This window comes from Rutidosis leptorrhynchoides, chromosome 3, assembly GCF_046630445.1.
Source record: "Rutidosis leptorrhynchoides isolate AG116_Rl617_1_P2 chromosome 3, CSIRO_AGI_Rlap_v1, whole genome shotgun sequence".
NCBI lineage: Eukaryota > Viridiplantae > Streptophyta > Magnoliopsida > Asterales > Asteraceae > Rutidosis > Rutidosis leptorrhynchoides.
The window spans coordinates 460,585,081-460,600,874 of record NC_092335.1 but is presented as its reverse complement, the minus strand read 5'-3'; the positions used below and the strand labels follow the sequence as shown (position 1 = coordinate 460,600,874).

At 29.8% G+C, this 15,794-nt stretch overlaps 1 long non-coding RNA gene across 1 annotated transcript in view; it reads right to left on the bottom strand.

Annotated features, from left to right (window-relative positions):
* LOC139898029 (uncharacterized) overlaps window positions 1-9,075 on the bottom strand; it is a 69,460-nt gene extending 60,385 nt beyond the window's left edge. Inside the window, exons 1-2 of the long non-coding RNA XR_011776859.1 lie at window positions 8,978-9,075; window positions 8,780-8,839 (exon numbers count right to left, since the gene is read on the bottom strand). This is a non-coding gene — a long non-coding RNA (uncharacterized lncRNA). The remainder of the gene's footprint in view (window positions 1-8,779; window positions 8,840-8,977) is intronic.
* Between the last annotated feature and the right edge of the window lie 6,719 nt (window positions 9,076-15,794).

Sequence of the window (15,794 nt, the reverse complement as noted above, 5' to 3'; positions counted from 1 at the left end):
GTTCACCGTATTTAATTATAGAGATCTTAATTTCCTTATTCGCCGAAGAATCAAATCTTTTAGATTTCGAAGATTATCTTTAAATCCCTTGAATTCTGAAATTCAACCAAGACTACGTCAAAAGTTAAATCTCTATCTCAATCTTTTGTGGTAGCTTCACTCGTACGCTTCGAATAATCAAATTGTTTTATCTGTACTATTATTGATGATAAAATTCTATCTTATCAATTTATATTCGTCTTGAAAACATTTTTATTGATAGTCAGGACGACCTAACTCAAATTTCGGGACGAAATTTCTTTAACGGGTAGGTACTGTGACGACCCGGAAATTTTTGACCAAATTTAAACTTAATCTTTATATGATTTCGACACGATAAGCAAAGTCTGTAATGTTGAGTCTCAAAAAGTTTGAACTGTTTCATATATACAATTGACCTTCGACTGCTCTCGATGATTCACGAATAATTAATTGTAAATAGATATGTGTGTATGTATATATAAATAATAATTCGAAATATAATTTGAAGTATTATGTGTTGTTGTTATTAAAAATTAATAAAATAAAAATAGGATATTATAATAATTATTATCTAAAATATATCTCTATATATAAATAAAGTATATTAAAAATAAATATTAAATGAATGTAATACTCGTTGGACGTTTCGATTATTATTTATAGAAGTTAATTCGAACTTGTGTGATTTCAAAATAAACGGTGATCCGAAAATGAGTAATATAAATTATAGGCTTATTAGAAATGAATTTAGGATCTAATTATCAAATTTAAATACTTTTTGTATTTTACCTTGGAACGAGCGCGAATAGCGAATTAAATTTTTATTTAATAATTTTAATAGTTAATGGCCAATTTTTTTTAAATAAATTTAATTACTGTAAAAAATTTGGAAATATTTCGAAGACTTTTATTCGCCACTAATATATATTTTCTGCACAAAATCATTTGTTTTGTAATTGGGACTAAATTGGAGAATGATATATTCACTTTTGTTTGATTGTCCGATATATCACATTCATAATCACATTATACTCTTCTTTTATTAATTCAGGACACCCCACATACAACTTTGTTTAATATATATTCCCACCATCTGTTACCAATTGCTATCACTACTGGCATATTTATATTGATATATATGCATATCATTGTAACGATAATCATTAACCTAACACCATCACAAGCACTAACTTAATTAAAATATCAATCTTGTTTTATTCTCTACTCAATTATTTATTATTACTTTATTATTATGGTGATGATTATTGTGATTAATATATATACATGCATGGCTTATATTTAACCAAATGGAATATTACTATTTTTGTTTATGTTCAACAACTAACTTAGACGAATGCATACTGTGACACAATTACATGCATCAAATATCCATCCCACCTGCTACAACTTTTAGCTCTTTGTTTCTTTCTGTTCTCACTCGTTTAATAATTGTAATAATATAATCATATTATATATTCATTCTTTTAAAAAGTGGCTACTTTTATGATTCAAGTGGGAACATATATTCCTATTATATAAACGAAAGTTTCTTGTTTGATTCCAAAATTATCAATATCAATTTCATTTACAGGTGAGGTTATCCAAATAATAAACTTTATTTTATTTAATCTATCAAAAGTTGGCAACTTTTTCCATTTGAGTGCTTCTTCTCTATGTGATAATCTTAAAATAAAATAAAAGGTGACAACGGGATTTACATTTCTCTAACTCTTGATTGATTAATATATTATTATTATTATTATTATTATTATTATTATTATTATTATTATTATTATTATTATTATTATTATTATTATTATTATTATTATTATTATTATTATTATTATTATTATTATTATTATTATTATTATTATTATATATATATATATATATATATATATATTATAAATACATATGCATTTCATCGACACACCACCATCCCATTCCAAACTTTTGTGTTAACTAACATTCTCCCTTTCACACTTAAACTTGCTTTTGCAACTACAACACATATTTCTTTCTCTGATAGACCACTCGAACTATTAATAATCATCTCCTATTTTATGTTATGATGGAAATATCCCAAGATGAAATAGAAAACCACTGATTATGTTACTTAAATTCAACTACTGTTACCAACCAAAGTTACATACCACAACACCACCATTGATTACCTCATTCATCTAAACCATTACAACACTCATTACTATTACCATTGACCCGCTGCCATTATTTCAGTTGCAACTTCGATTAGAACCAAACCGCCATTTTACTCCACCGTGTGTAACCAAGAACTACCGCCATCTTCATCACTTTGTTCAGTTTCAAACTGCACCAGGAAAGCCGAAGGCTTTTGGTGCTTTTGGGTCCTGTTTACTGCTTTGATTCATCTATCTCCAACCACCATTGACAACACCAACTTCACTTTAAACGTCACCCTAACATTATATCAATCACCGGACCCCCATCACATGAAAATCGAAACCCACTTGAACGAAACCTCCTGCAACAAAAAAAAAACCATTTGCTCGATTTACGGCCCGACCGCTGTTTGTTTTCTGTTTTGCAGCCACACCACAGCCACCAACGCAACACCACCCTACCACCACGTACCATCCTCCTCGCCACCTTCACTTTATTTTTATTTTTTATAACTGCATCACTGTTTCCGTTTCTTTCTGTTCGAATAATGGTGATGAACAAATACCATAAATAATGACCCGAATGATGTTGATCGAATGCTGTTGTTATATTTTCCTGCAACTCATACGGTGAATAATGACGATGATGAATAGTGGTGGTTATGGACGTGATCGTGATATTGATGATGATATACAGAAAACGAAATAATGATAACATGATGTTGAAGATAGAAATGACTCTTTCATGATGTTAACTGGGTTTTAATTTAAAAAGAAAAAGATAACAGAATAAACGGGTTAAGTGGTTTTTGGGTGAGAATAATTTTAGAAAAACGGAAATGGATGGATGGATGAGAGTGTTTAGGGGTTAACGAGAGGTCTCGGGTTCGAGTCCGGGCGGTGTCATATTTCTTTTAAGCTTGTCTCCAAAGGTTGTATTCTATTAATATTATGATTACTATTTTTATTATTATTATTGTTACAATTAATTTTATTATTATTATTATTATTATTATTATTATTATTATTATTATTATTATTATTATTATTATTATTATTATTATTATTATTATTATTATTATTATTATTATTATTATTATCATTATTATTGTTATTATCATTACTAATTAAAAACTCGATGAATATAACTACGTATATAATTATAAACCTAATGATATGAAGATTATACTTCATTTATTTAATTTGATTATGAAAGGATTATGATTAAAAAGATATAAATATTTTGTTATGAAAATAATTAGAATAACATTATAAATAAGAGTATCATTTTAAAACTAGTATTATTATCAGTGTTATTGATATGATTATTAATATTAACAATATTTTAATATCATTTTTAACATTATTATTAATTTTAACATTTTTATAACAAATAATTTGATATGAAAATATATTTAATACATATGACATAACTATATTATTATGAAACATATAATTCATTAAAATAACAAGTATATTATTAATAATAAAATATATAAATTTGTTCGACTAATATTTGGTGTTAATATATATACTTAATATAGGTTCGTGAATCCGAGGTCAACCCTACTCTTGTTAAATGACGTCATATGTATTTTTACTACAAAATACAGTATTGTGAGTTTCATTATTCCCTTTTTAAATGCTTTTGCAATATATATTTTTGGGACTGAGAATACATGCGCTGCTTTTATAACTGTTTTACGAAATAGACACGAGTAAATGAAACTACATTTTATGGCTGGATTATTAAACCGAATATGCCCCTTTTTATTAAGTCTGGTAATCTAAGAATTAGGGAACAGACACCCTAATTGACGCGAACTCTAAAGATAGATCTATCAGGCCCAACAAGCCCCATCCAAAGTACCGGATGCTTTAGTATTTCGAAATTTATATCATGTCCGAAGGAGGATCCCGGAATGATGGGGATATTCTTATATGCATATTGTGAATGTCGGTTACCAGGTGTTCAATCCATATGAATGATATTTTTGTCTCTATGCATGGGACGTTTATTTATGAGAAATGAAAATCTTGTGGTCTATTAAAATGATTGAAATGATTATTTATGTTAAACTAATGAACTCACCAGCCTTTTGGTTGACACTTGAAAGCATGTTTATTCTCAGGAATGAAAGAAATCTTCCGCTGTGCATTTGATCATCTTAGAGATATTACTTGGAGTCATTCATGACATATTTTAAAAGACGTTGCATTCGAGTCGTTGCGTTTATCAAGATTATTATTAAGTCAATTATAGTTAGATATATTATGAAATGGTATGCCTGCCGTCAACTATCGATGTAATGAAAGATTGTCTTTTCAAAAACGAATGCAATGTTTGTAAAATGTATCATATAGAGGTCAAGTACCTCACGATGTAATCAACTGTTGTGAATCGTTTATAATCGATATGGACGTTGTCCGGATGGATTAGGACGGGTCCTTTCATTATACATACTTGCTTACATATAATTATGAGGGTATATATATAAACTTGTTACATGTTTTAATACATACGTAACTAATATAGGTTCGTGAATCCGAGGTTAACCCTGCATTTGTTCAGTATCGTCGTATGCATATTTGTACTACAAAATATCGTATCGTGAGTTTCATTTGCTCCCTTTTTAAATGCTTTTGCAATATATATTTTTTTGGAACTGAGAATACATGCACTGCTTTTATAACTGTTTTATGAAATAGACACAAGTACTTGAAACTACATTCTATGGTTGGATTATTATACCGGATATCACCCCTTTTAGTCCGGTAATCTAAGAATTAGGGAAAAGAAACCCTAATTGGTGCGAATCCTAAAGATAGATCTATTGGGCCTAACAAACTCCATCCGGGTTAAATATGCTTTAGTACTTTGATTTTATCATGTCCGATGAGAGTCCTGGAATGATGGGGATATTCTAGATGCATTTTGTTAATATCGGTTACCAGGTGTTCACCATATGAATGATTTTTATAGACATGTTATGTGTATCATGTTTTGTACACGGGTTACATGTGCGGTTAAATATTTGAAATTTTGTAGTCTATTAAAATGATGGAAATGAATGTTTATGATAAACTAATGAACTCACCAACCTTTTGGTTGACACTTTTATGCATGTTTATTCTCAGGTTTGAAAGAAATCTTCCACTGTGCATTTTCTCATTTTAAAGATATTACTTGGAGTCATGCATGGCATATTTCAAAAGACGTTGCATTCAAATCATTTGAGTTTAAAAAGATTGTTGATAGATGAATGACAGATTAGTCAATTATATTTGGGAAACATGATAATATCATTGGTAAATATCGTATAGACAATCACCGTAAATAATAGTTTACCATAATACATCTGTTGTCAATGCAGTCAAAATAAGATACATGGTGATAATTTTGTGAATGCAAAGTTTTCTCGAATAAAGCATGTATGACTCCATGCACATAACTTGTATAACGTATAAGCAAACAGCGGAAGACTTCTAGGGGCCTGAGAATAAACATGCTTAAAAGTGTCAACATAAAGGTTGGTGAGTTCATAGTTTTAATGTTGCGCATAATCTGTATATTAAGGTAGATCACAAGATTTCAGTTGTTTCATCCAGAAACGTTTATCAAAATATTCTACGAAATTGAGCACCCTGGTAACTAAACTTTAACGTTATAATAAGTACCCCTGTTTTAACATACATGCAACCGACATGTACAATACACGCAATCCAACGTGTACTAAACTCAAATAGCATACGTCTATTTTATAGTCCAGGCTAGGGTTTCTATACCTGGAACAGACGGGGATTTCAAGCCCTATGGATCCATATACAACTACTCGCGCCCACCAGTTCTTATAACTGGCAGTTACTAGTTACCAAAGTTAAGGGATTTTTGGTTCAAACTCGGTGTAGAATTTAGTATGTACTTTTATCCATTGCGTTTAAAATAAAGTACATGTATTCTCAGTCCAAAAATATATATTGTAAAAGCAATTAAAAAGGGATCTATAAACTCACCTTAGCAGCACATAAGGTCATTCACCGAAATGTGACCAAAACTCGAAATGCAAAATAATCGTAGATCTCAACCTAGAGAATATATGTTGGTCATTACATGTCTAACATGCTAGGTCGGGTCATAGTGTATCACAATCCTAATGCTCGAGACCAACACGCAGAAGTTAACAAAAGTCATCTCAAAAGTCAACCTGACCCAATATGATCTTTAAATCTATACATGTTTATTAACATAGTATAAGTCTTGATAATTGAACGAATTTATAGTTTATCAAACTCAAGATATTATTTATTTCAGGAGCTATATTATATTTAAATTATCATGGCAATCGAAAATATTTTATTATTTCACATAGTTTTCCAATACTTGTAAAATCAGATTATAGTGTTTATAAAGCTTTAAAACATGATAAGACATTCAACTTTGACAATTGATCAACAAAACAAAATGTGCCTTATATAGAAATTCATTTACTCGATTAGTAATATCTAAAAATTCAATTTATCAATCTCATAGACAAGTTGTTTAAATATCAATTTACATTTTCAAACACAATTTCAATTAATATTAATCATAATTCAGTTGACCATATCTTTTAATCCGTTCATTGAAATCACGCGATTTCTAAATGAAAAGTTAATAATTTTTCGCCAGCTTTCCAAAAACATGCATATCATATACTTTATATCAGTAGCATATGTATCAAATTCGTGATTCATCATAAACTATCTAACGATAAAATTAAAGCATACAAGCATGCATAAACATATATACTCGAGCACTAGACATGGATACACTATTAATATATAAAAGATAAGATATAAATGCTTACGTATTAATATTGTGATTCAATATTGCAGGAAAATACGTAGATGTAACGGAGATGATAAACACTAGTTTGACTCACGAGCAATACCCTCTAACCATAACCATAACTTCCATAGCTATAATCCATAATTTCCTTAGCTCTATCCCGCTCGCAAAAACCGTTTTGAAATAACTCGCTCATGACCTCGTCGTAGTATTTTATGTATAATACTAATAATAATACTACTAATAATGATAATACGATTAATAATAATAATATTAATCTTAATAATAATAATAATAATAATAATAATAATAATAATAATATTAATAATAATAATAATAATATTAATATATATATTTAGAGAAAAGAGATTGAGATCGAGAGATGAATGAGTGAACCTGAATCAAAATTTGATCGAGCTTTATACACCTTGCCTGTCCCCCACTGCCATGCGATCACATGGTTTGAAGGGCTTATGGCCATGCGATCGCATGGCCACCTGTCTCCAGCTCACTATGTTTTGTTTTCTTGTTTATCGACATATTTTTATAATATATATAATAAATTTAATTTATATAATTAATTATATATTATATTAAATTCACGTGCATAGTTGACTTGTAATTTTTGTTCCGATGACTCGTACATTGTCACTCGACTTATGTCCCGGTTCCGGTTTCTCGAACGCATTTTAGTACGCTTAGAAAACTAGCACTTTACCTTTCGCGAATTGTACCTTTATTAATAATTATACTTAATTCACCAATAATTATACTAATTGAAATGTAACTTATTCATTTGAGTGTTTTGGTCATTTGCTTCTATAAATTAACATCTTAATATATAATAATATTATTTTAAAACAAAACGTTTTATATCTAAGTTAATATTATATTTTATAACATTTGTAAAATATACATACATTTTTCATTTTGAAATAGTGTTTTACTGTAGCAAAATGATTTTTACTGTAGCAAATAGTGGTTTTCAAAAACACTGTAGCTTTTCGGGTACCGTAGCAATTCAAAAATACTGTAGCAAATTAGTGTTTTACTGGTTCATCTTAAACATATTAGTTAACTTATCTAAATATCAATCGAATTAATAAACGAATGTTACTATCGTTTACTAAATAACTTGAAATTATATATATGTATATATCTTTATTTAGTATACATAAATTAGTCTTTAAATACACATTGCAAGTTATTTATAATTAATTTTAATAATTAATATTCCAACTTGTTGTATATATATATATATATATATATATATATATATATATATATATATATATATATATATATATATATATATATATATATATTTACAAATAGATGTTCGTGAATCGTCGGTCAATAGTCAAAGGTTAACTGAATATATAACATTAGTTCAAAAATTTTGAGAATCAATATTACAAACTTTGCTTATCTTGTCGAAATCATATAAAGATTAAGTTTAAATTTGGTCAAAAATTTCTGGGTCGTCACAGAATGCAATGTTTGTAAAAAGTATCATATAGAGGTTAGAACCTCGCAATGTAATCAACTAATGTGAATCGTTTATAATCGATATGAATGGGTCCTTTCAAACAATACACCTAAATCAAGATGAAATTTTGAACCAAACCCAATACAACGTATGAATCAAAATAGACTCACTTAACCCATTTCCTTTTTAGATAACTGTTCTTATTTTACTCTTATGACCCATTTATTAGTTGAGTAACTTACTCCTTTTTAGCTAACTGAATCACAGCAGTTTACGCCCTTTATTAGTTGAGTAACTTACCCCCTGGCGAGAAGCAAGATCTTTTCATAAAATACGTTCTACAGCTCCGAATGTGGTAGACTGTATATAAAAACAAAAAATCAAAATTTATGTTGAATTTATACATTTTGTCAAGAAGAAAATATACAGCATCAAATAATCCACAATTTAACCCATATTTTAACAATCAAAAAATTCAGAAGTTTTGATATATACTACCTTATATTAAAATGATACAACAACAAATAAGAAGTAAGCAAATACAAATCTACACTAACAAATAAATCTGATAGACTTGGTCGTCCAACAATTATTCCTGCAACAATAACAAAGTAATAAGAATCGATGTGGTTGGATAGTTTTGCAAAACGAATTATATAATTAATAAAATTGAACAATTGAAGAAATCGTGAAGAAGAAAAGAGATCCGACTAACCCTTTGAGTTTTCACTCCCTAATTGCATATGGTCAAATCATATATAATATCTATCTGATAAACCCTAATTTTAATTTTTTTGTCTCTTTCTTCGTGGTGTCTTGTTGATGTATGTAAACTTCAAATCGAATCAAATATGATATACACAATGAAGAACCCTAATCAACATTAGACGTAATTGTTACTGTTGATACATGTAAACTTCAAATCGAATTAAATACGATAAACACGATAAAGAACCCTAATTTCATCGATTTCTACACAATTCCAGTTTGGAACCACAATTCATCGATTTCTTCAGATTCGATGCTCCACTTGTAAGCGAATATGGTTTTGATCGTTTCAATTTAGCAGACTATTTGAATGATTGAGGAAAATATTATGTTGTTAGGGTTTTTGGATCAATAAATGGAAAGGAAAAAAAAAAGGATTAGCGTGAGTCAGAATTGGCGACCAATTTGATTGTTTGTAATTTGTTTTGCGATGGATAGAGGATTAGATGAAGAACCTATTTAGGGGTTTTTGGTTGATCAAGGGATCAAGTATCCCAATTTGTGTGAGGTTCGACTGATGAGAGTGTTTTGAGTGTTGAAGAAGAGTGCGTAGCTCTGTAAATGATTTGAGATGGATCGATCCCTAATTTGTCTTCTAAATCCCGACCTTTTTTTGTTAAGGGTTAATTTTTTCTGTTTATTTGCTAATCAATGCTATATCACATGATTAAGGGCATGATCTGAATTGAACGGCTATGATTAGTGGAGTTTAAAAGATTGGAGGGCTAAGATTTATTTTTGATGGGAATTGTCACTCAATTGTGTGTTTACTTTAAGTATAAGAGAGATTATATTAATTATATTAAGTTAATTATAATATATTTATATATTTATTTTGACAGCTTGGAATTATCCAGGGGGACTAAACCATCCACACGTTCATCTCCCGCAGTTGATACTCTCCTTTCTCTAGAAACCTTGTGTGCAATGTTGTACCCCACAGGAGTCGAACTCCTGACTTCTTGCTAAGAGAGGCAGGCCACGCTAGACAGGCTGACATCTGCTAACTATGTTATGTGAGCTACAATACAAGGTCTTTATAGTTCACAGGGGTAAAGTTGTCATTTGACATTTTGTGTTTTTCATTTTTCTTTAACTCTCAGCCATCTTAAAAAATATGCATAAACAATCATGCAATTTGACCACCACTTTAAGCCACCTACAACCACTTACAATCATCTTCAACCACCACAAACTACTTCTGACGACCATCAACCACCACCACCATCAAACTCTGGCCATACACACCACCACAAACAACCTTAGTCGTCTGCCAGCACCACAAACGTCAATCTCCGACACCACCACAGTCGATCTTCGAACAAAACGACGACAATACAACAATTATAATCTGAAACATACAAAAATATATAATTCGAAACATACAAACTATATAATCATCACCTTCAGTCAGGCAACAATCACCATCAACCACCACGAGGAAGATAGCGGTCATGGTGTAAGAAAGAGACGGCGATATGAGTATCGAGGACGAATGACAAAATTTAGTGCCTATTGTGTGAATTGATTTAAATGATTAACAATATATGTATGTATTTTAGAATAACCCCTCAAATCGGCAAAGATAAATATGTTGGTTTTAGTTGAAAAGTGTGTGTAAATGTTGATTTTGAAAGGGCAATGATAATTCTAAATACATTTTTGATATATCTACTTAAATTTACTAATATATCCTTAAATGATAAATTACACATGTTTTATTTAAAAAGTTATTTGAGGTTATTTTGGAAATATAGCATCAAATAGTTGTAGATTGTAACACCCCGGTTTTTTTCTCAGGCATGAGCCGCGTCGCGGAAGAAACAGCCGCACCGCACCTTAAAGTTAGAGCTGAAGGGTGACCTTTTGGAAAGTAACGGGTTTAGTTTTATGCTTTGGGCCGCGCCATGGGTATAATAGCCGCGCCGCGCCTTGTGCTGGGCCAGACTCGAATTTCAGCATTTAAAGGGGTTTTAATGAGGGGCAAAGGAGTCATTTCGTGTATGGAAGGTTTTTGAGCCACAAAACTTATTCCACCTCAATATTATCTTCATTTTATCCCATCTTTCTCACACAAACACTCTCTTCAAACCTTAGTGAGAGAAACAAGCTTTTAGAGTGAGAAAGTTGCATTTGTGGAAGAAGAAGGTCGATTCGGGTGAAAGCTCAAGAGTTAAAGTTGTTCACCTCGTTCACGTCTATGTTGTGGTTGTTGTGGTAAGTTCTAACTCTGTGTTTCAATTGTTTAATTTGGTGTTCATGTTAGGTTTTGAGCTTAAAGGTTCTTGAGAAAACCCACCTAGCTCTTTAATGGGAGTTAGGAGCTAGTAATCGGGTTTTATATTATTGTTGGTGGGTTTTGGGTTGAAAATCAACTTGGCCATGTGTAGGGCTTGTAATTTGAAGTATAATAGATAGGATTAGTGATTATGGAAATATTGGAACCCATTTGGGTGTATTTGGAAGAGTAATTTTGAAATGAGTCAAAATTAGGGTCTATGAGTCAAATTGGGAAGACGAGTATTTAATACTTGTGTTTCGGTTGAATTGGCGTTATAGGACCATTTTCACTAGCGTTGAGTGATTATTGGTTAGTTTGGGCGTCGTTTGTGCTTGGAAGTGCAATTGGGTCAAAATTGCACTAAGTGTCAATTTAAGTTGGTTTGTAATCCACCCTAATTGTGTTGTTTGTTATGTGATAAATGGATTAGGTACATTCCATTGACGAGTTGCGGATTTGGCTTTGCATTCATCAAGGCGCTAAGGTGAGTGTAAATATATTATATGCGTATGTATGCATAGGATGGGTGCGGGGTGTGTAGGGGCCCGAACTTTTCCATGTTTATATATATTAAATGAAATTGATATTTATATGATTAAGTGTTTCCAACATGTTAAGCAATCATACTTGTTAAGACTTGATTAATTGAAATAGGTTTTATATAGACAATTGACCACCAAAGTTGACCGGTGATTCACCAACGTTAAAACTTGTAAAAACTGTATGATGTCATATATATGGATATATATATAGTTAACATGGTATTATGATAAGTAAACATATCATTAAGTAAATTAACAATGAATTACATATGTAAAAACAAGACTACTAACTTAATGATTTCGAAACGAGGCATATATGTAACGATTATCGTTGTAACGACATTTAATTGTATATATATCATATTAAGATATATTAATACATCATAATATCATGATAACGTAATAATTTAACATCTCATTTGATATAATAAACAATGGGTTAACAACACTTAACAAGATCGTTAACCTAAAGGTTTCAAAACAACACTTACATGTAACGACTAACGATGACTTAACGACTCAGTTAAAATGTATATACATGTAGTGTTTTAATATGTATTCATACACTTTTGAAAGACTTCAAGACACTTATCAAAGTACTTCTACTTAACAAAAATGCTTACAATTACATCCTCATTCATTTTCATAAACAATTCTACTAGTATGCACTCGTATTCGTACTCGTACAATACCTAGCTTCTAAATGTATTTACTATTGGTATATACACTCCAATAATCAGCTCTTAGCAGCCCATGTGAGTCACCTAAACATGTGGGAACTATCATTTAACATCTAACATGAAATATCTCACAAAATAACAAACTTATGGAGCCTATATGGAGACTCATCTTTCACGTGAACTACACCTACCACAAACACATTTCCATTTCAATTTTTATGCAACAAACTACTCTCTCACAAGTGTTCTTCCTTTGGTCTAAGTGTTCTTCATCATCTTCAACAAAATCTAGCTCAATCTATGTGACGACCCGGAAATTTCCGACCAAATTTAAACTTAATCTTTATATAATTTTGACACAATAAGAAAAGTCTGTTAAGTTGAGTCTCAAAAATTTTGAACTGTTTCATATATTCAATTGACCTTCGATTGTTCTCGACGATTCACGAATAACTATTTGTAAATAGATAAATATATATTTCAATATATATATATATATATATATAGATATGTATATATTTGAAGTATAAATTTAAAATACTATATGCTTTAGTTAAGAATGTGAAATAAAAATAAAATATGATATTATTACTAAAATAAATACATATATATAAAGTATATTAGAAATAAATATATAACGACTGTAATACCCGTTGATGTTCCGATTGATATTAAGCAAGTTAAATTCAAACTTATATGATTTTTAAAACAAACAGTGATCTAAAAATGAGTTATATAAATTATAGGCTTATTAAAAATGTATTTAGGAGCTAATTATTAAATTTGAACACTTTTCATATTTTACCTGGAATCGGGCGCGGACGGTGATGTAAATTTTATTTAGTAGTTAATAATCAAATTTTATACCATAACGACTTAAATAAATAAAGGTAATTACTGTAAAAATTTGAGATTTTTCCAAAGACATTTATCCGTCACCGATTAACAACGGAGTACGAGATACGGTCCGTAATGTAAAAATGAAATAGTGTCGGTAACTTAAATACAAATTAGAAATCACGGAATGATACACTGTTGGGTTGTGAACTGTTATTTTCAAATCATTCAAGGAAAGTGATTATCTTTAAACATGTGGGATAGAAATATTAAATTCAATTCAATTACTGTTTCTCACTTTTTACAAACACAATTATATATGTATACATGTGGGTTTTGAATGAAATAACAAACCACACATGCTCACTCCTTTTGCCCGTATTCGTTTTCTTATTATTATTTTTTTTAGCAATCACCACTTGAAGCTAACTCCTGCTGTGCTACTACTATAGTATGGTCTAACTACTACTGCTATGCAGTCTGATAACTACACCCACCATAACAAGCCTCATGAACCAACCATCACACCAAACTACAACGTCAACCTGCTGCTATATTTTTTTTTCTTCTCTTCTTCGATCACCATCACCAAACTATGATTATAATTGTATTGTTTGCTGCAGGCAACGTAAACCAAACACACCTCATCACACACATACACTAAACCCATTCGGAAACTACCATCTACTATCAACTTTCACCTCGTCACCTTCGCCATCATGAACACCGCAGGAGAACTTCCAACTTAATGCTATTCGGTAACTATTACTGCTGCTATGTTCTAATCGATTGAAAACCCAGTTAACCACTATCAATGAACCATCACAAACATGACCTGCAACTACTCGATTTTTTTTGTTTTGTTTCATTCAACAATTAACGGTACTCATACTTGTTTTTATTCCATTCGTAAAATCCCATCACAAGAACTGCAGCTACAGTTCAGCGAAAACAGTACAGTGAGGATATTATTAACGATACAGTGATGTTAGCGAGAAGAAAATGTATAAAAGAAAAGTGTGGGTTAAGCCTTGGTTGAACTTTAAAGAGCTTCATAATTTTTTTTTCTGAAACCGTTGATGATGATGAAACAATACGCGATGATTATATTTTTCATGATATCTTGGCCTGCTAATCGATTTTTTTCCTGTAAACCCATCGACACCCCACTTTTTATGAATTTGGGCCGAGAGTTCTTTTCTTCGGTTGGGCTTAATATTTAATCTATGGATTGTTGATTGGGCCGAAATGAAACTGGGTTGTTTAAATTGTTGTGGAGATGAGGAACAATAGATAAAGGTTAAATACGTTTAAGTTGTGATTTAAATCAGAAAGTAAGAATTAGCGTGATGGTTTAGGTGGTTGTTGGTGTAACATGAGGTCGCGGGTTCAAGCCCGGCTTGGGGCATTTCTTTTTCGGAAGGGTTTATGAGGTAGTTTTCTCTTTAGTTATTAATTATTATTATTATTATTATTATTATTATTATTATTATTATTATTATTATTATTATTATTATTATTATTATTATTATTATTATTATTATTATTATTATTATTATTATTATTATTATTATTATTATTATTATTATTAATTATGTTATTATTATTGTGTTATTTATTAGTATCACTAATATAAATGTTATGAGTATTATTATCATTAACTAACTAATATTATTATTAACATCATTGTTATTATTACTATGATAATGATAATCGGTATTAATCCTAAAATTTAGGAATATCAATATTATTAATCAAACTAAGAGTATTATCATTATCGTTATCATTAGTATAAGTATTATAATTAAAATTAGGATTATTATTATTATTATCATAAAAGCAATACAAATCATTATTATTTTTATAAATATTAGTATTGGTATCATTCTATAACTATTAGTATTATCATTACGTATTTTTATTATTATTAGTATTATCATTGTTATTAATATGAACCAGATTATTGTAAGTACCATTATAAATAAAATCATGAGTATCATATTTATTATACCATTAGTAGTATCATTATCTTAAATTGGATTAGCAGTAAAATTATGATCTTCATAGTTGAAATTATTATCAGTATTATAACTATCGTTAACAGTAAAAATTAATAATTTTACAATTATATTTATTAGTATCATTATTATTATCCTTAAAAAGATGATTAACATTATTATCTTATTAGTTATATTAGGTATTATAAT